The sequence below is a fragment of the Hyperolius riggenbachi genome, chromosome 2 (assembly GCF_040937935.1).
Source record: "Hyperolius riggenbachi isolate aHypRig1 chromosome 2, aHypRig1.pri, whole genome shotgun sequence".
NCBI lineage: Eukaryota > Metazoa > Chordata > Amphibia > Anura > Hyperoliidae > Hyperolius > Hyperolius riggenbachi.
Window position 1 is genome coordinate 428484545 of NC_090647.1, and position 24035 is coordinate 428508579.

Below are 24035 nucleotides of genomic sequence, written 5' to 3' on the forward strand. Positions count from 1 at the left end.
GTTGGAGGCTGCCGCAGCAGAAAGCCAGGACGTTGCACGGAGGAGTCCACTGCTGTCCCCCTGCCACCGCTCTCAGCGGCCTGAAGCTGCCGCCATGGAGACCCGGACGCCGCATAGAAGAAACCCCACAGCTGTTCCCACACCGCTCACAGCCCAGCAGGCGCTACTAGTGGATCATACTAGTGGATACTAGTTGAGCCGCACAGAGGAGGGTCACAGCTGATCCTCAGCCTCTCACTGCATGTGGGACACGCCATGGCAGGCCTCATCCACCAAGGCCGGAGGATCCTTTTGTCCACTGTCCTGGCTCTGGGTGCTTCAGCTGCCAGGAATACGGGGTCCTCTCTGCCTGCAACCACCATCCAAACGGATTTTTGGCCCATTCTCCATTGAGGGATCCCTGCCACTGCTGCTGCCTCGGGAGATCCTTGCACAGCAATTGGACTGATTGTTGGACCCAGGGGTGGTTTTTATCTGCAGCCCCAAAAGGACTTTGCCTCTGTCTCTCTCTTCTTGCCCTCTTCTCTTTGTCTCTCTTAGCTATCCCTTCTCTCTTTCTCTCTCTCTTTCTCTATCCACTCTTTCCCTGGACACACTGCAGGGCATCTGGAGCTGCTGTGGAGCGAGCGAGCACCGTCGATAGTTGGCAGGCTGCTCCCCTCACATAGCACTCCAGATTTCCCCATGCGTCCTCCACTACAGTTATGGGCGATATGTATATTTAGGCCTATGCTTACTTGTACTACTGTACCGATTGTATGTGTTGATTTGCATGTATGTGTTTGTACCATCTCCAACCCTGTATGAGCCAAAAATAATTCCGGGTACAACCCCCGTTGTACTTGGCGAAATAAATAAATATGAATGAAAGGAAGCAGAAGCGTGCACCTTCCGTCCAGGGTTTTTAATCTCAAATAGTGACAGTGGTATAGATCAAAAGTACATTTCAGCGTATCAATGTGCAAAATCCAGCATGATGGGTGAACGTTGATGTGAAGCTTACGTGTCCATCCAGATGGCTGGTCTGTGGGAAGGAGGTGGGTGGGAGGCACTGAGGTGGCGAGCGACGGCCGTTTCGCGTCTCCTGACGCTTCGATATGTATATTTAGGCCTATGCTTACTTGTACTACTGTACCGATTGTATGTGTTGATTTGCATGTATGTGTTTGTACCATCTCCGACCCTGTATGAGCCAAAAATAATTCCGGGTACAACCCCCGTTGTACTTGGCGAAATAAATAAATATGATGATGATGATGATGATGACTTGTACTTTGTGTAAATGTCGGTGTCTGTACAGTTTCAAATGCATTATTCAGTAGACACAGTGGCCATTACACAGGTTTACACTTAAAACTTGTGCCCCTCACATGAGCAATGCTCTTTGTGCGATTTATGAAAAAGAAGGCAGAACTTAGTTCCAGTGATGCTCGGATACACCCCAATCACGGATTCGACTATTCGGCCGTGATTGACAAAAAATCCGGAAATTCCGTGATTAATTTCCAAATTTGAAACGGACTCACAAATTCGACACTGATTTTTTTCCATGAATGAGGCAATCACAGAAATTCACGGACGCGATCATGGAAATAATCATGGAAAAGCATTTTAGCTAATAGCAAGGCCCCCATACATGCTAAAATCCCCCAAATTGCATGGATTATAAAGGTGATAAGGGGCTACAACTTAAACAAAAAAATATCCAAAAAGAACTTTTAGTTTTTGAGAAAATGGATTATAAAGTTAAATCAACACTTTAAATGCGGCTATTAATTGGTAATAAGTGGTTTTAAACAAGGAAATACACTTTAAGCAATTACAGAAGTGAAAGTAAGTCCCAATGGCACCTGGCGGTGATGGTACCACTGGAGGAGGATGAGTGGCCGACGCCACAAAAACACCCAGAGAGGTTTTTGTAAATGTTTTTTTTTTCTTCCTTGCAGCGATAGCAATAATATGGCAGCAGAGTTGTCCGTGGCCGCTGGTGGTGTGAACAACGCAGACTTTAGTAGTGAAATAGAACATGAGCGGCAGCAGGATGAGGACTAAAGCAGACAGTGCAGCAGCATACCTCACTGGTGGTACCACAGCATGATAATGCTGCCCAAAAAATGACATGCATCCGTGGCTCCCATCTGTGGGTGGATGTCACAGCAAGCGTGGGGCTGCTGCTGCTGGGAGTGCTGCTCACAGCTGAGGTCTTAGATAAAGTAATGATGGGCTGCCCCTCCGTCATCATGTCCATCAATGCCTGTGAGTATATCTCCTGAATGACCACACGGCAACCCAAGGTGCTTAAAATGGGCAACACCGTTGTCGGCTGCCTCGGCACAGGCTGTGCTGCTGATGGACGCCTCTCTGTTGCACCCCCTACAGCTAAGCGCCTCTTGCTGTCCGTGGACCAGTCCCAGAAGTGGCGGAGGCAATGGCACTCCCTCCCTGCCACACCCACAACCCCTGCCAGACATGTTGTATACTATGCACAAAATTTAGAGGCGGAGAAAGTGTGCTGCTTTTTACAGTAAATACGTGTGTGTGGGCCTGGGGACAGATAGAATATAACAGGGCCTTTTATTGATTTTTCAGAAAAGAAAAACAAAAAACAAAATACTGAATACAGTAAAATAGAATATGAAAATCAGTGGACAGCACCGTGGTCTGTCTGCACTATGCGCACAGCAAACTAAGCGGCTGCACGCTAGTAGCAAAGTACAAGGTCACTGACTAAACTTATTTTGTAGTATATACAGGCGCTGATCCAAACTTTATCTCATGTGTATGTTCCACCAGCTGCTCAGGATAAACCACATCCACAATCGGTTCCAAGAAAAATGCATACAAATCCACAGCGCTTGGTACTCAAATCGGCATCTGCAGTAACCCCACAGTGCTCAAAAGCATATTTCCACAGTGACCATCACCAGAAATAAATTGAGAAAGGTCACTTCTCCATCCAAGAATCACATAAACATTTATTAGAAGCTGAATCTACATCACATATACAATGACTTACTTCCAGGGTCATTTTGACAGGGACCCTTAGTAGTATAAGCTTATAGTGTAACCCAGTACACATTTAAAATCCACTGACTAAACTTAGTGACTGAACAACTGTGGCAGTGACTGCAACTAACTGAAGTTGATCACTGGCTGGCTGGCTAGCTTAGCTAGCTAACAAGTATACAGTAATAGAGCAGTAGAATCAGTGTGAAGTTGAACCTGCCTGCCTGTACTAAGCACAGCAATCAGTACACTCTCTCACTGACATCTACACTGACTACAACTAACTTAAGGAATCACTCATTGGCTACCTAGCTGAATACAAGTATCATATACAGTATAAGGGCAATGTGAGGACTGAAAACGCTCTTGCTTATGCAGATATGGCCTGGAGATGATCCTCTCAGTGCCACAGAGTTTAGCAAGGACGGCGCTCTGGAAATGGCCCCCACTTTATATACAGGAGGGGAGAGCAGAGCCTCCCCTCCTATGATTGGTTGCTAGGGCTTGGCTGGGGGCCTCTGATTGGCCCTTGGATGTCAATGTGAATTTCCATGGCTGATTTCCGTGATCCAGAACTGATCATGGATTCGGATTCAGAAGTCGAATAGTGGAAAAGTGCTTGTGAATCTCGGCTATTCCGTGATCACGGAAATTATCAGAGAACCACTGCTTAGTTCTGTCTTCAAATTAGTTGAATACTGCCCTGCGGCCCAGTTTTCAAGGGGAGGGGATCATTCTCTGCTTCAGTATGTTACAGTACACGATGGCATACCTGCAATGAACTGTAGCTCCCCAGTGCTAGCAGCGCTCATGCAACCCCAAAATCATGACGCTCCCACTCCCATGCTTGGCTGTAGGCAGTGTAGACACACTTGTATTTTTACTTCTCACCTGGTTGCTGTGACACACACTTGACCAATCTTGGTCTCGTCAGACTGCATACATGGTTCTAGTCTTTAGTCTGCTTGTCTTCAGCAAATTGTTTGCAAACTTTGCAAAGCTTCCTTCTGGGACAACAGCCATGCAGACTAATTTGATGCAGTGTGCAGTGTATGATCTGAGCACAAACAGACCTCTGCAGCAATGCTGCCAGCACTCATACATCTATTTGCCAAATTCAACCTGTGGATATGACGCTGAGCATGTGCACTCAACTTCCTTGGTCGACCATAGCGAGGCCTTTTCTAGGTGGTAATATTCTTATAGCCTAGGCCACCTTTATGTGAAGCAGCGATTTTTTTGATTCTCAGAGTTCCCTGCCATGAGGTGCCATGTTGAACGTCCAGTAACCAGTATGAGAGAGTACTAGAGCGATAACACCACATTTAACATATCTGCTTTCCATTCACACCTGAGACATTGACCCATATGCAATTAACTTTTTCTCCTGAGTTTTCTCCTAGGTGATATTTTCCCACCTTATCAATAAAAGGCATTTTAGGCCACAAGCAAGCAAAATAAAAATAATTTTGACGGTACTTTTTAATCTGCTTTTTGGTACTTTTTTAATTGCAGAGTGCTGAAAAGTTGTTTTAAACAGAAGAGGAAAAATTATATCCTATGAGAAAACTTAGGTAAAAAAGTGAATTGCATATGGGCCATGATAACACTAATATGACCCGGGGGAGGGAAAATGTCTAATTGGGCACAATATTAGCACAACATATTGAATCAGGATAATGTCATTTAGTTGCTAGCAGTAGAGTATTAGTAATTAGGATGACACCAGTTATTGGCTTAAAAAGTCAATGGCCTTGATTCACAAAGTCGTGCTAATGCATAGCACGGCTGTGCTATGTGTGTAGTGCGCAAGGTTACTTGCGCAAAGTTTTACACACGTGCACTAACAAAGCTCTTCTCGGGTTAACGCGTCACAATGCACACATTGTGCCACGTTAAAACATGAAGAGCTTTGTAAGCGTGCGCGTGTAAACCTGTGCGCATGTAAAACTGCGCGAGTAACATTGCGTGCTACACGCATAGCACAGCCATGCTATGCATTAGTACGGCTTTGTGAATCAAGGCCATTAAATGGTATCATCCTGATTCAAAACTTCTTGCTGTTACTGATGACTAACATGGAACAATACTCTACTGGGCACAATGTTGACATTCTATACTTATGGGTATACTCACTTTTGTTGCCAAAGGTTTAGACATTAGATAACTGTGTGTTGAATTATTTTGATGGGACAGCAAATTTACACTGTTCTACAAATGTCTTTCAACGGAAGGAACGCATCTAAGCCCCCTTTAAATGCAGGTATAGAGTTTGCCATAACGACTTCCTGTGGCAATGCATTCCACATCTTAATCACTCTTACTGTAAAGAACTCTTCCTAAATAAACGGCTAAAGCGTTTTTCCTCCATGCACAGATCATGTCCTCTAGTCCTTTGAGAAGGCCTAGGGACAAAAAGCTCATCCGCCAAGCTTTTATATTGCCCTCTAATGTATTTATACATGTTAATTAGATTCCCTCTAAGGCGTCTTTTCTGTAGACTAAATAAACCCAGTTTATCTAGCCTTTCTTGGTAAGCGAGACCTTCCATCCCACGTATACATTTTGTTGCTCGTCTCTGCACCTGCTCTAAAACTGCAATATCTTTCCTGTAATGTAGTGCCCAGAACTGAATTCCATATTCCAGATGTGGCCTTACTGGAGAGTTAAACAGGGGCAATATTATGCTAGCATCTCAAGTTTTTATTTCCCTTTTAATGCATCCCAAAATTTTATTAGCTTTAGCTGCAGCGGCTTGGCATTGAATACGATTATTTAACTTGTTGTCGATGAGTACTCCTAAGTCCTTCTCCAAGTTTGATGTCCCCGACTGTATTCCATTTATTTTGTATGGTGCTAGACCATTGGTACGACCAAAATGCATGACTTTACATTTTTCAACATTGAATTTCATCGTCCATTTATGTGCCCATATAGCCATCCTATCCAGATCCTGTTGCAATTTGTCACAATCATCCTGAGAGTTGATGATTCTGGACAATTTTGTATCATCTGCAAAAATAGCAACATTGCTTTCTACTGCATCTACTAGGTCATTAATAAATAATAACTGTGCACTATATATACAATTTTGGTATAGTGCATATGATATATAAGAAGTGAAGAGTGTGCTACAAAGCTATAAACCGCAAATTATTAATTATCTGGAAATGTATCATTATATTCACTAATATGCCACAGAATATATGTAAATAGATGACTACACGCGCACCACGGGGAGATTTAACAAGCCACAGGCAACCTCTAGGACAGTGAATACCTGTTATATTCTGGGCCCAGAAGCAAAGCAAAAGCTAAGACGGCATCTCTAGCTCAAATCATGCGGTTCCTTTCTGTCATCCCAGCCAGGACAGTCTCCGTCTGCTTCTTGGCCTGCTTCATACTTCCAAAAGGACCTCCTACCATCAAAGGCACGAGATGTATCTGTGAGTCCTTGCTCCTTTCCTTGGGACCTTATGTCTTCCTCTTAACCCCCCACCTTCTCTTCTATTCTGCATACTATCTACTTTAACCGGTTCAGCATCGCAGTGCCGAAAATCTCATGCATCCGAGCAACGTTCACCTCTCATTCATTTGCCTATAACTTTATTGCTACTTATCACAATGAATTGATCTATATCTTGTTTTTTCCGCCACTAATTAGACTTTCTTTGGGTAGTACATTTTGCTAAGATTTATTTTTTTCTAAATCCATTTTAACAGGAAGATTAAGAAAGAAATGAAAAAAATTCATTATTTCTCAGTTTTTGGCCATTATAGTTTGAAATTAATATACGCTACCGTAATTAAAACTCATGTATTTTATTTTCCCATTTGTCCCGGTTATTACACCGTTCAAACGATGTCCCTATCACAATTTATGGTGCCGATATTTCATTTAGAAATAAAGGTGCATTTTTTCAATTTGCGTCCATCACTATTTATAAGCTTATAATTTTAAATAATATAATAACATATTCTCTTGACATGCATATTTAAAAAGTTCAGACCCTTGGGTAACTATTTATGTTTTTTTTTTTGGTTTTTTTTTAATAAAACAATGTATGTGGGTACTTTTTGGTGTGTGTGTGGGGGGGGGGGGGACTGCTAATTTTAAATGTAAGATAATATTTTTTTTAATAAAAATGTATGTGGTTGCAGTTTACTATTTGGCCACAAGATGGCCACAGTGAAAAAAGTCCTGGATGCGAACGATCTCGCATCCAGGAACTAAAATGCTGGGGAGATGTTTCCTGGGGGCAGAAATACCACGCTCTCTGGATAGAAAGCGTCGGTATTTCCGCGGGGAAGTTAGATTGGTGAATGGGAATTATATTCCCATTCACTGATCGGGGGGCTAGTGGCGGGTCCGCCACCCGCCACTAGCCCCCCGATCAGTGAATGGGAATATAATCGCACCACGCAGGGAAAGCAGCAGTGCCTATCTGGACGAGAAAGCTCGTCCAGATAGGCCGAACCAGTTAAAATATACTTTTCCCTTCTCTCTTTTCTTCTCTTACTGTATGTCCTGTTTGTTTCTTTTTTCTTATATTCATATTTCATATATTTGCCTGAGGGACATATGAACAGTAAATTAATTTTCATTTTTAACTTGACTATGTTTCTGTTGTCGGTTATAATGTTATTATGTATTTTTTATTATGTCAATTAACATGGCCTGTTTGTGTATTTGGTCCTTGATCATCATGAATTTATTTTTGTTAGCTACACTTATTTGAATGTTATACATCACCACCACCAAATTTCCTTATGCTAGATTTCCTTTCCAAATTTCCTTATTCTTTTTTTGCCTGTTCAATAAAACTAATTGAATAAGAAGAAAAGGGGAGGTTGCATTTTACCAGTCCTGAGCAGCTCACTCATGCTCCAGAGGGAGTCCTATGACATGATTCATGGGAGAAGTAATTCTATACGTTACTATGTGGCTACACAACCACTTTTTCAAGGGTGCAGGGTCAACAATGCGCTTGTGGTCACAAATTCTAAAATATGGCTATAAAAGTGATTGTTACATTTCCTGCTTCCTAAGAATGCAGTAGATGTGCAACTTAGGCCTTTTTTCCATTGTAAACTGAACGGCGTGCTTGTCGGCCAGTACAACCTTCCCGACACACACTCCTTTTGGCTGCAATTACATGCACCTGAATGGCAGCATTTGGTAATACAGCACACATCATTGGGCAGCCAAACACTGCCACCCCTGCACACCCCTTGTGCACTAGCAAGTGCTTGGGTGGTGAATGGGAACTGCTGACAGGCGGTGAATTGCTCTTTTAATGCTCGTGGAAAAGAGGTCTTAGTGAGCTGGGCTTTTGAGACCTCTATAGAGATAAAAAAAGAAAACTAAAGGATATTGGTGGATTGTTTGTTTGACAGATTGAATAGTGGGAGGGGTGCAGTGAATTTTTACACATACATTTTATTGCTACACTAACCTATTGTTACTATACAATACAATTAATTCTGCTTTGAGTTGATTCACTTTGCGTGTTGCTTTTGCTATTTGCAGTGATTTAGAGTATATGCCTGCAGATGTTTATCCTCTCATTTTGTAATCATTCAAAATAAACCATCAGAGACTAGCAAAATAAAAAGATCTCATCATATAAAATATTAAATTAAATGCATGGCTTACTAGACATCTGGTGGCATTTGTATGAAAACCAAAATGAACTCTTTACTTCCTTTTACCCACAGAAAGCAAACTTGCCCCAAGTGTTTCTCCATGGTTGTCACTTATATAAGAGAACAGTACAGGCATTTTTCATCATAATCTCTTTGCATAAAGGCTGGCAGCACTAAACTAGCTGAACAGCTCAGCTATATAGCCAAAAATGCAATACACATGAGAGAGTTCTGCAATGGCTTAGTAATATTTTTCTACATGCTTAAAATCTCAAAATTACATTTTCTGGTTTTATGGACAATAAAGGTTTCTTTGAAGATTCCAAGATTCCACAATGATTGTGAGATGTTTGTTGCTGTATGAAGTGTAAAGCCAAGTTACTATGTAAAATATCTGCTGTCGTAATACTGTTGAGACTTATTGCCTTAGTAGACTGTAGATGGTGTCATATAGATCTAGTTTTTACTATTCTATTGCTTATATCTAAAATGTATTACCTTATATTGCATTTGTGGTCTGCTTCTCACCAAATAGGGTCTTGATGTATAGTATACAAGTATTTCAGTCACCATCCATAACAATGTCTTTTTTTTTTTTTTTTAACTTATCCTGCGCTATCCATTTTCCTCTGTCATTAATTTCTTTTTGTTTTTACTATTTATGTCAGTGAGATATAGTTTTATATGCTGACCCACGCCACATAGGTATGCCAGTACGGTTTGTGAGATACTGTATGCCATTTGATGACGTTTTTTCCACAATAAATGCACAATGCAGATGGAAGGTGCACGCTTTTTCTTGTCTTCTGATTATATGACCCTTTTGGATATGTCTATGACCTCATTGAAGGGAGTGTGTGGTCTTGATAGTATATCAGTCCCACACTCTTCCTATGCTATTACTAAGGACCAATGTGTATCGATACACGTCTGCAGGTGGTGCCTAGTTTTTAACCTATATTCAATAAAGCTACTTTATATAATTTTGGACATTGTGCAGAAACTCTTTTTTCTAGATTGCATGTTGGAACAGAGTAACCAGGATCTGCACTACTGTCAGTGGTGGAGTGCACATTATCACAAGTTCAATGACCATGTGCTGGTTAGTACACAGTGGAAGACACGGGACTTCCAGGCTGAATGAAAATGAAATACAGTAATGGTATGGTGAAAGTAAAATTCCACTTTCTTAAAACTTGACAGAATTTAGCAAAAAATCTCAAGAATAGTTTGAATTCATGAATATTACCTTTGCTAACAGAAGGCCATAATGACACTGCCTGCCCCATATAGTGCTGGGTACCCATACTGATGCTTCTGGTTTCCTGTTTGAGATGTACAGGAGGAATGGGAGGTGCAGCATGCCGTTCCTTGGGCCTGGGTCTGCACATCAACAGCTCATTAGGAATAATGATCATTGTGATATGTTCTGCTTACCTAGGGGCTCTAAATGGAAACCAGAGTGTATACAGGTGCACAGAGCTGGTAACAACAGGCACCTGCATTATGACATTCTGCTTGGCAAAGACAATATTTCTGCAACTGGAACTGTTTCCTTCAGTTTTAATGCTGTGACTTTTAGTAAAAGGGAGATTTTAATTCAATGTTAATTTGTCATGTGAGAAATATGCAGACTGACCTCCTTCTAAAAATACTTGGTGAAATGGAAAGAGCTTTATTCACTCCTACTTTGTATTTAGCTGACTTGTGCAGATTCCCTGTGAGATCATAACATTATTCCAAACAACAGAAAATGATATTTTGGATCTGGTGTTCATTTCTTTATGTGTATCTCATAGTTTATATGCTGTGTTTACTTACACAAGTATGTAGGAAACTGCACTTATATATTAAAGCAGTTGGGAATCTTTTTCTGGCTGTCTTCTCAGAATCCTAGCTAAGTTTACAAAATCATTCAGCCTCAAAAAACAACCCACATGCTAGCAAGATAACTGCATACATCACACAGGCTTTTCTTGCTGTGGTATCAATGCTTTGAGGAGGAAGAGGACAACCATGGCAGTGAGTCAACCTCTCACAGTACCACTTACTCTCTCTCCTTCAGATCAGCCTGAGAGATGACATTCTCCCATTGCTTCCATTTTTTTTTTAATATGGGAGGAAACAGGCTATGAGTGATGCTACATTATGGAACATAGGACTTTTGAGGGAAAGATTAGCTTTGGGATTTCATGGAGCCTCGTCCCCACTGTTCTCTCTTGGAGGGAGAAATTGCCCAGGGAATAGAAGTAGAATCTGAATCCAGGGTGGTGCATGGAGTAATGTTATCCACTCAGAGGGTTGGAGTCAGCCTCAAGACTGAGGAATGTCATTGTGAAATTGACAGGGGACTAGGAACTTGGAAGCCCTTCCTTGTGCTGGTGTGTGCATGTGTGTGTGTGTGTGTGTGTGTGTGTGTGTGTGTGTGTCTGGGGGGGGGGGGGGGGAGAGGCTGCAGATTTTATATAAGTAAACCAAGTAATACAACCAGAGGGTGGGCAGCCAGGATAGTAGTTCTTTCCTTGAATTACATTAAAAAGGAGGACCATCAAATTTCAGTCAAGATTACAAAATTAACAACAACTGAATGGGTTACCAGGCCAACTAGATGAATTACCAGGGTGTCTAGTGAAGGATCCAGGCAGCCTGGGAGGACGACGAGGGACCGATGAGCATGAAAGGGTCTGAAAGAAGCCCCTATGTATTTTTTTTCTTGGGCTCAGGTACACTTACATTTTGATTAAAATGGGGGTTAATTAATAATGCAATTATTTTTTTCTGGTTTTAAATTGTTTCCCTTAGTACTGGCCTGGAAACCCCAATAAACACAAATACAAAAAAAATTATATTTTTAACTTTTTGCTTATACTGTTAGTAAACCAGCTATAGTGTGTGTTAATCCCTGTTTGAACTATACACTTCTAAAATATTTCCAGTGCTTTATAAATACTTCCTGTCACCTCTCTGGGTGCAAAGTGTCACTCTACATTTATCATCATCCCTTTGCAAATCGTATCAGCAATATAGGCCGATGATTAGTCAATTGTGTCACATGAACAACAAGAGTTTGCAATGTCTTATTGATCACATCTAAATTTAGCACACTTACTGTAATTATAGGTACACTTATTATAAATCATCATTATAGTGATGTTGCTATGTCCCAGGCGGCTTTCTTTGATTGACTTTACTTCTACTTTAACATTGCATCTGACTTATTCAGTACAACAAGGCTTTGAAACACCCAGCCAGCATTTTTTCACCAGTGATGAAAGGAAGATATAAGTTTAAATGTCTTTCAACCTTAAGGCAGATGAGAGATTAATAACATCCAATTATTCACTAGGTGGTATGTTAGATGAACTGCAGATTTTCCTTAAGGACAGGTGTTATACTACACTTGCTGGAAGGGCACTTCAAAGGTTTAGAAACAGAACTATTGTCAAATAAATCAGTTTCAAGGTAGAGAAAAATGCAGAAATATGATATGTCAGTACAAAATACAACATCATTCACTATAAATGCAATTGTTAAGATTCAAAAGGAAAATCTTAACGTTTTACACTTTATATTTAGTATACTAAAATATGTTTTACAATATGTAAAGAAGTATGTTTGTTAAGGCACACTCTGTGTGGGAGAAATATAAATTTATTTTATGATATAAAAGCCATATTATTTTTCTTCATTACAAAAAATTTGCACATTGCATGTACGTAGGTTTACTGCATAGCATTGTGAAGCATATGCACCCAGCATAATCAATATATACACTGATCTTCAAAATTGCACTTGTAAGAAATGTTTTTGACCAATTATATCAAAGAATTGCGCACTGTTGAATGAAAGATACTACAGAATGACGATAAGATGAGGCTATGTCAAGGATATTTATTTAACGTTAAACTCAGATGAGTAATGGGTGTAATAAGCGTAGAATGTCCTCAAACAGTTATTATTTCCAGTGTTAATTACAGTTATCTATAGGTCATCTCTGAATGACAAAATGAAAAATATTGTACTTCAATGATTGGAGAAGACAGAATACAATTAGTCATGTATAGGGGTGGTACACTTGGAAGAGAAGAACAAATTATCTTAGGAGAAATTTCCACAAACAAAGCCACCATTGATCAGGGGCAGGGCTGGGTTTGTCTTGAAGTGACATAAACTTAAAAAGTTTGGTGTAAAGAGAACCCAGAGTGAACCTCAGGTAAAAAAAAACAACATACTTACCTAAGAAGAGTGAAGGTGCTGGGTCCTGTAGAAGTTTCCTACGCCTTCCTTGCTTCTGCTTACTGGGACCCTCCAAAACATCAGGGCCACACCCTTCTTCTGGCATGAGCAAACCCAGGCTGTGCAGTAGCTCGAGCTCACATAACAGACAGCATACGACGGGTTTAAACATGTGAGGACAGGAATGGTGGAAGTAGCTGCACAGAAAAGGTAGTTGTACATTGTTCCAATCTACATCATTTGAGGCTAAGGCTGCAGTATCTAATGAGGGCACATATCAAGTGGGGAATTAAGTTATGGTGGAAGGAAATGTATATTTTATTATGGTGGGTAGGAAATATCTGTAGTGTTTATTGTGGATTGGGGACACCATTGTGTAACAGATCAAAGGAACCTTAACTTTCTCTACTACCAGACTACAAAAAATCTTCTCAAATATAACAATGCCTGGTCAAATGACCTCAAGTTGAACCTATCCGTCACAAAAATTCTCAAACCCACATCTGCTCTACATAAATTTCCAAGATGAAATTCCCACTGGGAGCTTCATCAAAAAAATTGAACTTGCTGGTATATCACCCCAAGACGGCTAACATCATTTACAAAAGATTATACTCCATTGTGCAGGAGATGGTCATGTCAGACAGGAACCCCCCTACGTATGCTAAGGGACTGCCCAGTAGTTAAGGGTTTATGGATTCATACGGAAAATTTACTACAATCACTTTTACATGCTGATTTTAAATTATCCTTGGCCCTAGCATTATCACTGGTAGGTCTAGATAAATATGATTAAAGCTTTCAACCCATTATATGCCATACACTGAAGTCAGCAATTCAGCTGATCACTGTCTCCTGGAAGTCTACAGATAAGATTCCTTTTAATCATATTCTCTCTACTGTCTGCAGTAACTTTACGTTGGAACACACTGTATGAAGTAAACACTTTCAGGATGTCTTGCCTACAGCTTGGTTCAATCGCTACTCTTAATAAATGCTGCCTTGTCTCTAAAGCTTAGAACAATTATCTAAAAGTGGACCTCTCAACCCTGGGCGGGGTAAAATGTAAGGTGGTGCATCCATTAAAATATTATTACTAGAGGTTAAAATTGATCCCTTAGTACAAATTTTTGTTTTGGTATAGATTACACTCTCTCAGCCCTAGTGGCCTAGTAAATGCAATGGACATTGTCTATTGTTTATTTTGCTTATTGTTCTGTGTGATTTTGTGTTGCACCAACACACTACTTTGTTGATAAAGAGGAACTGAAAATAACGTAATAAATAAGTGCTTTATTTTTACAATAATCCTACTAATATTATAAATGGGAAAGTTCGGATGTTTGGATGTTAAGATGTTTGTTACTTATGCAAAAACGGCTGAACAGATTTTAATGAAATTTGGCACACACATAGTACATAACATAACATATAGGATACTTTTTATTCCCATAACCAAAAAGTGGGCAAAGACAAATACAAATTTCACTGAAAAACGTAAACAGCGGCCATTCTTACACTGTTAATGGCAGGGTTCTCAAACTTTGCACAGTTGGTCACTGGGTAACTGAGATTAATATTCAGAAAAGTAGGTGGAGCCTAAAAAAGCCAATCAAAATTCACATATTGATTTTCAAGGGGAATATTTCACTGCTGCCATTCTTGCACTGTTAATGGCACAAGCCCCAAACCAGGTACAGTTAGTCATTGGGTGACTGGGATTCAAATTCAGAAAAGGGGGTGGAGCCACAAACAGATTTGATTTATTTCAATGCAAATTATTAATGCCAAAGATACCTGGGGCATCTACTAGCCTCATGCAGCCATCCTGTGCCCTCACAGTCACTCATGGCTCCTCCGGTCCCCCGCTGCCAGCTAGTTTCGTTTTTGCCAACTGGGAGTCGGCGGACCACCACGCGTACCTTTGTGTGCATTCCTGCTGGTGCAGGAAGCTATCGCAGGCATTAACAAGTACATTTTTACACGTTGCAGTTGTAATGCGTAAAAATGTACGTGTTGCACCAGTAAAAATGTACACGTAAATGTCTGTGATAGCTTTCTGCACCAGTGGAAATGCATGCAAAAGTACGCATGATGGCCTGCCAACTCCGAGTCGGCAAAAACGAAACTAACTGGTGGCGGGGGACCGGAGGAGCCATGAGTGACTGCGAGGGCAAAAACTAAACTAGCTGGTGGCGGGAGATCGGAGGAGCCATGAGTGACTGCGAGGGCACAGGATAGCTGCAGGGGGCTGGTAGATCCCCCAGGTAAGTGAAACTCATTTTTTTTCTAGAGTTAAGGTTCCCTTTAAAGTGTACCTGAAGGGGAAAAAGTGCCTTTAAGGGGTACTTACCTCTGGAAGGGGAAGCCTCTGGATACTAAAGAGCCTAAAGGGATACTAAAGGGTCCGCTCTTTTGCACAAGCACAAACCATCTGCACCTGCACAGTACAGTGGACCCAATTGGGCTTGGCTATTTCCACCGGAGCTCATCAGAAAGCTACTGCTACACCTGTGCATACCGTTGACAAGTGGCGACAAGGGAATTTTTGGGGCAGCCAGCACTGGATGCCCTCTAGTGAGGTGGAAGGGGGAACCCTTCCACCTCACTAGAGGGCACCCAGTGCTGGCTGCCCCGAAAATTCCCTTGTCGCCACTTGTCAACGGTATGCACAGGTGTAGCAGTAGCTTTCTGATGAGCTCCGGTGGAAATAGCCAAGCCCAATTGGGTCCACTGTACTGTGCAGGTGCAGATGGTTTGTGCTTGTGCAAAAGAGCGGACCCCTTTGGGCACCACAGCATATAAATATTATGGTCAGTGATGCTGCAGAAAAGCCAGCGCTAGAACGAGCAGGCTGTGGAGGATGGGGGAAGCCTCATAAGAGTCCTGAGGCTTCCCCTTCCTGAGGTAAGTACCTCCAGAGGCACTTTTTCCCTCCAGGTTAACTTTAAACTTGACCAGCAGTTCAGCCTTCTGTGTACTGGCCACCTGCTGGAATTTAATGCAGTCAAACAAATGGCATCACTAAACCTTATTTGTTTCAGCACTTGACATGTTGTGTAGTAACCCAGCAGCAAAGAAAAAAAAAAGCCTTGTGTTGTGTCTGAATGTGGTCAGTTGTGACTCAGTGTGGTGTGGTGGCCTATTCTGCAATGCCCATGTTGAGTGCCTAGCCAGTGGGATTTACCACTGTCAGATTCCTTTGTGAAAGAGGCATTAGCCCTAAAACATGGTTGATTTTTTTTGCCAGAGTAACACAAAAAGCAGCATAGCTATAAAGGACACATTTATATATTTATTAGATGCCAATAATTTGAAAAAGTTAGACATTTTTAATGTTTTCTTGTGTTGGGAACTTTAGCACTTCCCAGAAAGTTTCCCAATTTTGTGAACTGTGAGCCAAAGTTCCCACCAGTGTCAATCAAAAGCTTTCATGTGCTATTAATACAAATATGATGTCTTCTGAATTGTGGACAAACTGTGATTCTTTTGAAGTGATCCTTAAGTCAGAAAAAAATGACTTTTACTCACCTGGGGCTTCCAATAGCCCCTTGCAGCTGTCCGGTGCCCTCGCTGAGTCCCTACGATCCTCGTGTCCCCACCGGCAGCCACTTCTGGTTTCGCCGTCAGGAGCCGACAGGCTGGGAACGCAAGTGATTCTTTGCGTTCCCAGCCACAATTGCACCCTCTATGCTATATGCTTCATGCTATATGCTATAGCAGCATAGAGGGCGCAATTGTGGCTGGGAATGCGAAGAATCACTCGCATTCCCAGCCTGTCGGCCCGTGACGGTGAAACCGGAAGTGGCTGCCGGCGGGACATGAGGGACACGGCGAGGGCACCAGACAGCTGCAGGGGGCTATTGGAAGCCCCAGGTGAGTAAAAGTCTTTTTTTTCTGACTTAAGAATCACTTTAAGGTCAAATTCTAAATAAGCTACCATGTCCCATATTCAATTAACTTTTTCTCCTAGGAGATCATTTTTTAATCTTCTTTTTCAAATAGATTTTCAGCATTTTGCAAATTTAAAAAGTACCAAAAAGTAGTTCAAAATCTATTATCAAAGCTATTTTTTAAATATTCCTATTTTTTGGTGGCTTATAAAGGGCTTTTGATTGACGAGGTATAACATTATAACCTAGGAGAAAACTTTGAAGTAAAAGTGAATTAAATCGGGGGGCATGTTTCTTTTGCATTCAATATCAATGCATAATTCAGAGTAAATAAAAAAAAAAAGTCCTCCCCAAAAATGCAGAAAAATTAAAGTAGCAGTTAAAAAAAACATTTGCATATCATCATTTCCATTAAACACATCCAAAATGAAGTTGTTGTTTTTTCACTATTCCTGAATGATGGATGGATTCTTGCAAACTTATCGAAAAAACAGAGCCACATATTAGTTACAGGAAATCTTTAAGCATGTCCATACTAGTTTTTATGATTGTCTTTTATTAGGCTGAGTGCCACTAAGTAACCCTCTATAGATAGTTTGAGGTAGAAATAACCTCCTATCAGGAATACAGTATATAAATCTTGTTACCAGTATATCATATTCTATGTTTGTGGTTATTTTGAAGTAGTGTACAAAAATAGTTTTCATAAGAACAATGTGCGGGGTTGTGCATACAATGCAACGCTGAAAGCTCTCACTAACTCTCAAGACCACAAAGAAGAAAACGTCTTTGAACTGAATTGCTCACCAAAAACCAAAAAGCTTAGCTAATTAAAACTGAGAGGGACATGGTATAGTCAGCCTCTTCAAATCTCTTGCCAGTTATTTAAATCTGCAAAGTGTATGAAAGCTACATATCCACCCATGCTTTTCAATTACAAATGTATTATAGATTGTGTTGCACAAACCTTTTGCCCACAACCATGGCAACAAAATTGCAATTCTACTTCCAAGGTCTGTCATATGGCTTCAGTTATTATGTATGGTTTCATAGAACACAGATTTTTCAAAATGCTTAAGGTTTAATGCAGTAGGTAGAGATAGAAATCCAAAGTTTAGGCTCAGCAAAAAGCATACTGAGTTAACCTAGGAAAACAATACAACAGGGTCTCAAATCAATACAAAGTAAAACAGTTATTCCATTACTTTTACCATAGCTTTAACTTGACTTTTAAAGAGATGTATTAAATGGATTTAAAATGATGATATACCTGATTATGGCATGTTTTAAGCTGTAGAAAGGGAATGGAGTCTCTAACTGTAATTATTAGTTGTTAAATAACCATAAAAAATCAATTTAAAAGAGGTGCCTGTTAAATTGGGAGCTGGTATTGCATTATTTGAATATCGATAATGATATTTAAATAAGATATCAGAATTGTGCATGATGCCATTGCTTTCTAATGTTAATCTCCTAACACTATCAAATGTAATCTCCTCTACCTTAGTAAACCTTCCTATAACTATGTTTAACACTAATCTCTAACCCTATTTCCTAACACTAACCCTCATATAACAATAACTAACAATAACCTTTAATCCTACTGTGTAACAACACTAACCCTCTTAAAGTCTAAAACAAACAAACCCTCTGATCACCACAGCTGATAATGGTACTCGGCTGTACACATAGCTGAGCTGACACCATTACTTGGCTATACCTGCACCGTAGCCGATCTGGCTTTGACTACATAATAACTGAACTATGGTGCCAATTTGCCACCCTGTATGCTGCATCGATAGTCTGAGTTTGGCTATACACTGGTATATAATAACTCTACTCTGGCGCTCATTTTAATGACTCATTGCACCATTGGCATCTTACAGTGAATTAAACTACATCACTATACCTATATAGAGTGCTGGCTTTGTTTACTGTTATAGTGAGAACAGCTCACAGCAACTGGAGTAACTATATGGCTTCAGCAGTCCTGTGCTCTGCAGATGGACAATCACATTATGACCTTCTTTACTGGCCCAGAAATGGTAATTAGCCATGCAAGACAACTGGAGGGATGTTTCCCCTGAGGGTAGGAACACACTAGGCAGAATCGCATATCAGTTTTCCACTATGTACTATGGAAAAGGTATATGTGATTCTGCCTAGTGTGTTCCTACCCTCAAGCTGAAAGTCACTGTTTGATAAATTAAAAAACAGGTTCTGCAACAATTGCAAACCCCTGGATTTTGACTAAAGTCAATCATATTTGTATTTAAAGAGACTCTGTAACGAAAAAAAAGTTCTTCTGGGGGGTACCCACCTCAGTAGGGGGAAGCCTCTGGACCCTATCGAGGCATCCCCCATCCTCCTGTGTCCCACGGCGGTCTTGCTGCAGCCCACGGACCGCACAGCCGACAATTTGTCATATTGTGCAATATTTACCTTTTCTGGCTCCAGTGTGGGCGCTCTTGCGGCTCTCCGCTCGGAAATAGGCAGAAATAGCCGATCTCTGTCAGGTCCGCTCTACTACGCAGGCATAGGTGACTTGCACCTGTGCAGTAGAGCGGACCAACAGAGATCGGCTATTTATGCCTATCTCCGAGCGGAGAGCCGATACTGCGCCTGCGCAGGAGTCGGGAAGGTAAATATTTACATCTCCGCTGTTCGGGTAGCTTTGTCGCCAGCGCTGTGGGACACAGAAGGATGGGGGAAGCCTTGATAGGATCCGGAGGCTTCCCCCACCTGAGGTGAGTACCCCCAGGGGAACTTTTTCATTACAGATTTTCTTTAAAAAAAAACATCTAAAATCCATGTAAAAAATGCATTTCTCTGCGTCTTTCCATTAAGATACATTATGTGCATTTTTCCTGTATTTTTAAAAACCATGCAGCAAGTTGTGCATTTTCAAAAACACAAATATGCGTTTTTACATGTGACCCATAGTGTTTTATTAGCGGCAAAACCGCTAGCCTTTTCCACAATGCTAGCGTTTCTGCCTAGTGATTTCCTAGCCTCAGTATATTGAATATCAGCATAAACAATTGGTATGGAAAGAACTAAGGTACTGGTTCACACTATGAGTTATTGCTCTCAGCATTCAGCAAAGTGCTAAAGCAATGTCACCCTATGAGGGTGTTCTCACTGCAGCGTGTTGCCTGTACCATTTTTAGAGCGATTTTTCGTATATAAATGCACATTCCTTTACAATCGCTCTTAAAATTGCTTTGCAAAATCACAATCACTAAACTTTGGCAATTGCATTTTGTAGTGTCACCCACTAAAAAAAGCATAACAAAACCAGTATATGTGGGAATTGGTTTGAATATTTTACAGTTCTTCATTAGTGTTGATCAAACAGTGCTCGGCACTGTTCGTTATTCCCCTAACATTCGCCTGGTCGGGTCGAGCACAGCCGAACACCGCATGGTGCTCGGTCGCGCTGTTCGGTCTCCTCCCCTCGCTTATTGGCGCTTTTGCAGGTAGCCAATAGGCGGCGACGATGCTTTTTCCACAACTATGGTCACACAGCCTAGCTGGCTGTGACCATATCTGTGATTGGCCAAGCGGATCACGTGGTTCGGGTATATAAATACCCGAACGGGGGGTTTAGCTTGGGGTAGGTAGGAGACAGAGCTAGCGGTTAGGTGCCAGCACTGCCAGCCAAGCCAGCCACAGTGCCCCAGCCTCACCACCACTGCCAGCAGCAGCCACAGAGCCCCAGCCTCACCACTGCCAGCAGCAGCCACAGAGCCCCTGCCTCACCACTGCCAGGCATTGTCAGTAGCCACAGTGCCCCTGCCTCACCACTGCCAGCAGGCATTGCCAGCCCACTGCCAGCAGGCACTTCCAGCATCCACTGTGCCCATTGTTTTTGTTGCCAGGCCAGCCACAGTGCACCTGCCTCACCACTGCCAGCAGGCACTGCCAGCAGCCACTGTGCCCATCTTTTTTGTTGCCAGCCACAGTGCACCTGCCTAACCACTGCCAGCAGGCACTGCCAGTAGCCATCATGCCCAATCAAATTTGGTCCCAGTTTCAGTGCCAGCTGGGAACAGTTGTGCCCATAAAAAAACACAGTTTATTGAATGTTACTGTTGCTTATTGTTGAAAAAAAAAAACAGTACTTTCAGTGCCAGCTGGGAACAGTTTTGCCCGTAAAAAACACAGTTTATTGAATTTTGCTGTTGCTTATTGTTAAAAAAACAGTACTTTCAGTGCCAGCTGGCAACAGTTGTGCACATAAAAAACACAGGTTATTGAATTTTACTGTTGCTTATTGTCTAAAAAAAACCCAGTACTTTCAGTGCTAGCTGGGAACAGTTGTGCCCATAAAAACACAGTTTATTTAATTTTACTGTTGCTTATTGTTGAAAAAAAAAACAGTACTTTCAGTGCCAGCTGGGAAAAGTTGTGCCAAAAAAACCCTCACTTTATTGCATTTTACTCTTGCTTATTGTTGCCAGCGTGCAGTTTTTCCCCATACATGTATGCCTTTTTTTGGGAGTTTTATTTGTTTTATTGGCAGTCAAGTATAATTGGCGCACTGCTCTGCAAACATGAGTCCCTGCTTTTATTCTGAGCCTTATGCTGGATACACACCATGCATTTCTGCGTCGAATGCGTCCGTCGATACGCGTCGATTCGATTATTTCTGAGCATTTCCGAACGAATTTCGATGATTTTTAGGTTGATTGCCATGTAAAGTATGGCAAATCGACCTAACGATCCATCGAAGCTTGAATCGGACATGTCGGATATAATCGAATCAACGCATATCGACAGACGCATCGAACGCGGAAACGCATGGTGTGTATCCAGCATAAGATCTATATGTAAATGCCCCCCCCCCCCCACTATTTCTGACCCATTTTGCAGAAGTTTACCTAATTTTGCAAGTTTTTGCTTGGGTCCCCATTGACTTCAATTAGGCTCGGTGTTCGGCCGGATATCCCGAACATCTGGACCATGTTCGGCTGAGCCAACCCGAGCTCGAATATCTGGGTGTTCGATCAACACTATTCTTCATATCAACTTTCTCTATGTCAAAATTACCTTGAGAAGTGTATTATAAATTTGTCCTGCTATTTAAGGTGGCTTCCATTTGAAACCATTACAACAGGCATATAATTTTATTAATGCAAAATGTCTTAAGTTAAATTAAAACACGTTGACAGCACCACTCTTGACAGCTACAAATACTTTCCATACATATGTTGGAGGAGCGGAAATTAGATTCTGGCAGTAGAACAATGACATACATATGTGAAAAGTTAATCACATGTGACATTATGCTTTAAAAATGAATGCTAGAATGCCAGCAATTTTTGTTTAGCTTGGATGGGCCAGTGAATAGTTAAATCCGCTGTCAGTTTTTTTCTCTGTGTAGACATTGGGGTAGATATTCCCTATCCTCTTGGCTTGCTACTGGGGTGGAAATCAGGGAAACGTTCTACAGGGCAATTAGATGACAGTAAAATATTGTCTATGGGAATGGGTAAGGGGTCGGTTTCAAATGCAGTTTGTATCACATTTAGGGAGATTCTGCTCTCAAGTCACTAGAAGAGCAAGTAAGGGGAAATCTATTTACCGCTTCCCTACCCCTACCATGCTTTTCTATGCCCCCGTGAGCTTCATCACTGGCTCAGTGGAGTAGATAGGCCTCTCTTTCTTGTAGTCAGTGGTCACTGATTGGCAAATAGGAGCATGTGTTCCCAAAGCAGATCAAAGTGCCTGTAATGAATTAACACCGACATCAGCGAGATGCCAGTGCTTATTTAAAGTGAAAGTAAAAAACGCATAGGCAACACTTTTTGTATACTATTCACCGGACACAGTAATAACGTGTGGGGACATCCAGTGGGCAATGATTAAAAATCACTCACATGTACTAAAATTATTTATAACAAATTAATCCCCATTAGTTATTAACCCTTCCCCACCACATATTTACCTAAAAAAACAAAAACATAATTAAAAAAAGCATACATTTTTACCTTAGAGACTGTTTTTAATATGTTTGTCAGGAGGGTATGGCACTGGCTTGAAATAATTATTATTGTACTAGGAAATATAATATTGTGCTATAGTATAAAGAATCACAAAATGGAAAAAAATACACCTTTATTTCTAAATGACATATTGTTACCATACATTATACTAGGGAAACCATTTAAATGTTGTAATAACCATAAAAAAATTGTAATATTACATGAGTGGGTTTTACATACAGTAGCAATTTTATTTTTAAACTATAATGGCTGAAACCTGAGAAATAATGACTTAAAAAAAAAAATCTTATTCTCTTTAAAATGCATAGGAAATAAAATAATTCTTAACAAAAAGTAACCATCTAAAGACAGTCTAGTTTTTCCTACAAAAAAACAATATATAGATAATTTCAGTATGATAAGTAGAGATATTGGCTTATGAATGGGAGGAGCGTGATGTGAAACGGGAAATAACCAATTGGTAGGGAAATGGATAATAGAGGCAAAAGCAGTAATAGAAAACTGACATAGTGTCTAATAATTCTAATCCAAATAAAAGTTTGGCTGCAGTTCCACTTCAGTTTCTATGCACGAAATCTATACAATAAATGTTTGTATGACTGTATACTACTTTCCATAAAACATAGTGGCAGCCAAGAAAACCTTAAAGTTAGGCAAATTTACAGAGGTGAAGTCATGTTTTCTTTCGCTGTCTGCTTTAGCACTAATTAAAGTCTGTAGCAAATTACAGTTCTTCTGTCCCTTACTGTAATCATAGAGGTCCTTACAACACGTGTTAAGCAATTTAAATATGGGATATGTCTCTGTTCTCTATACAAATGCTCTTTTAACATGGTTTTAATTAAATAGTGCTTGCACTATTTTCTTTTTGCATATTAGACTAACCTTGTAAAATATGCCTTAGTTAAGATCTGAAGCTCAAACAAAACAGATTTGTTGAAACTATTTTATTAAAACACGTGATATGAAATGTATTGGACTGTTACGAGTTCATTCATGTTCAAGCTGTGGCAATAGGCAGCAATTATAGCAGCAAAAAGAAGCTTGGTTTATTAGTTTAACTTATGTGTTGAGCCCAAGAGGCTTGAATGAAAGGAATTACCTGTCATGTTTCCTGTAGCCTATTCTCTTGTTAGGTGTTGATGTTATGAAATTATTTTGAATCTGAATTTTTAAGATTGCAATTTTGAATACAGTTTTGCTCCCCTCCCCCTCCCTGTTCACTTGACTGCTCCCCTTTCTATAT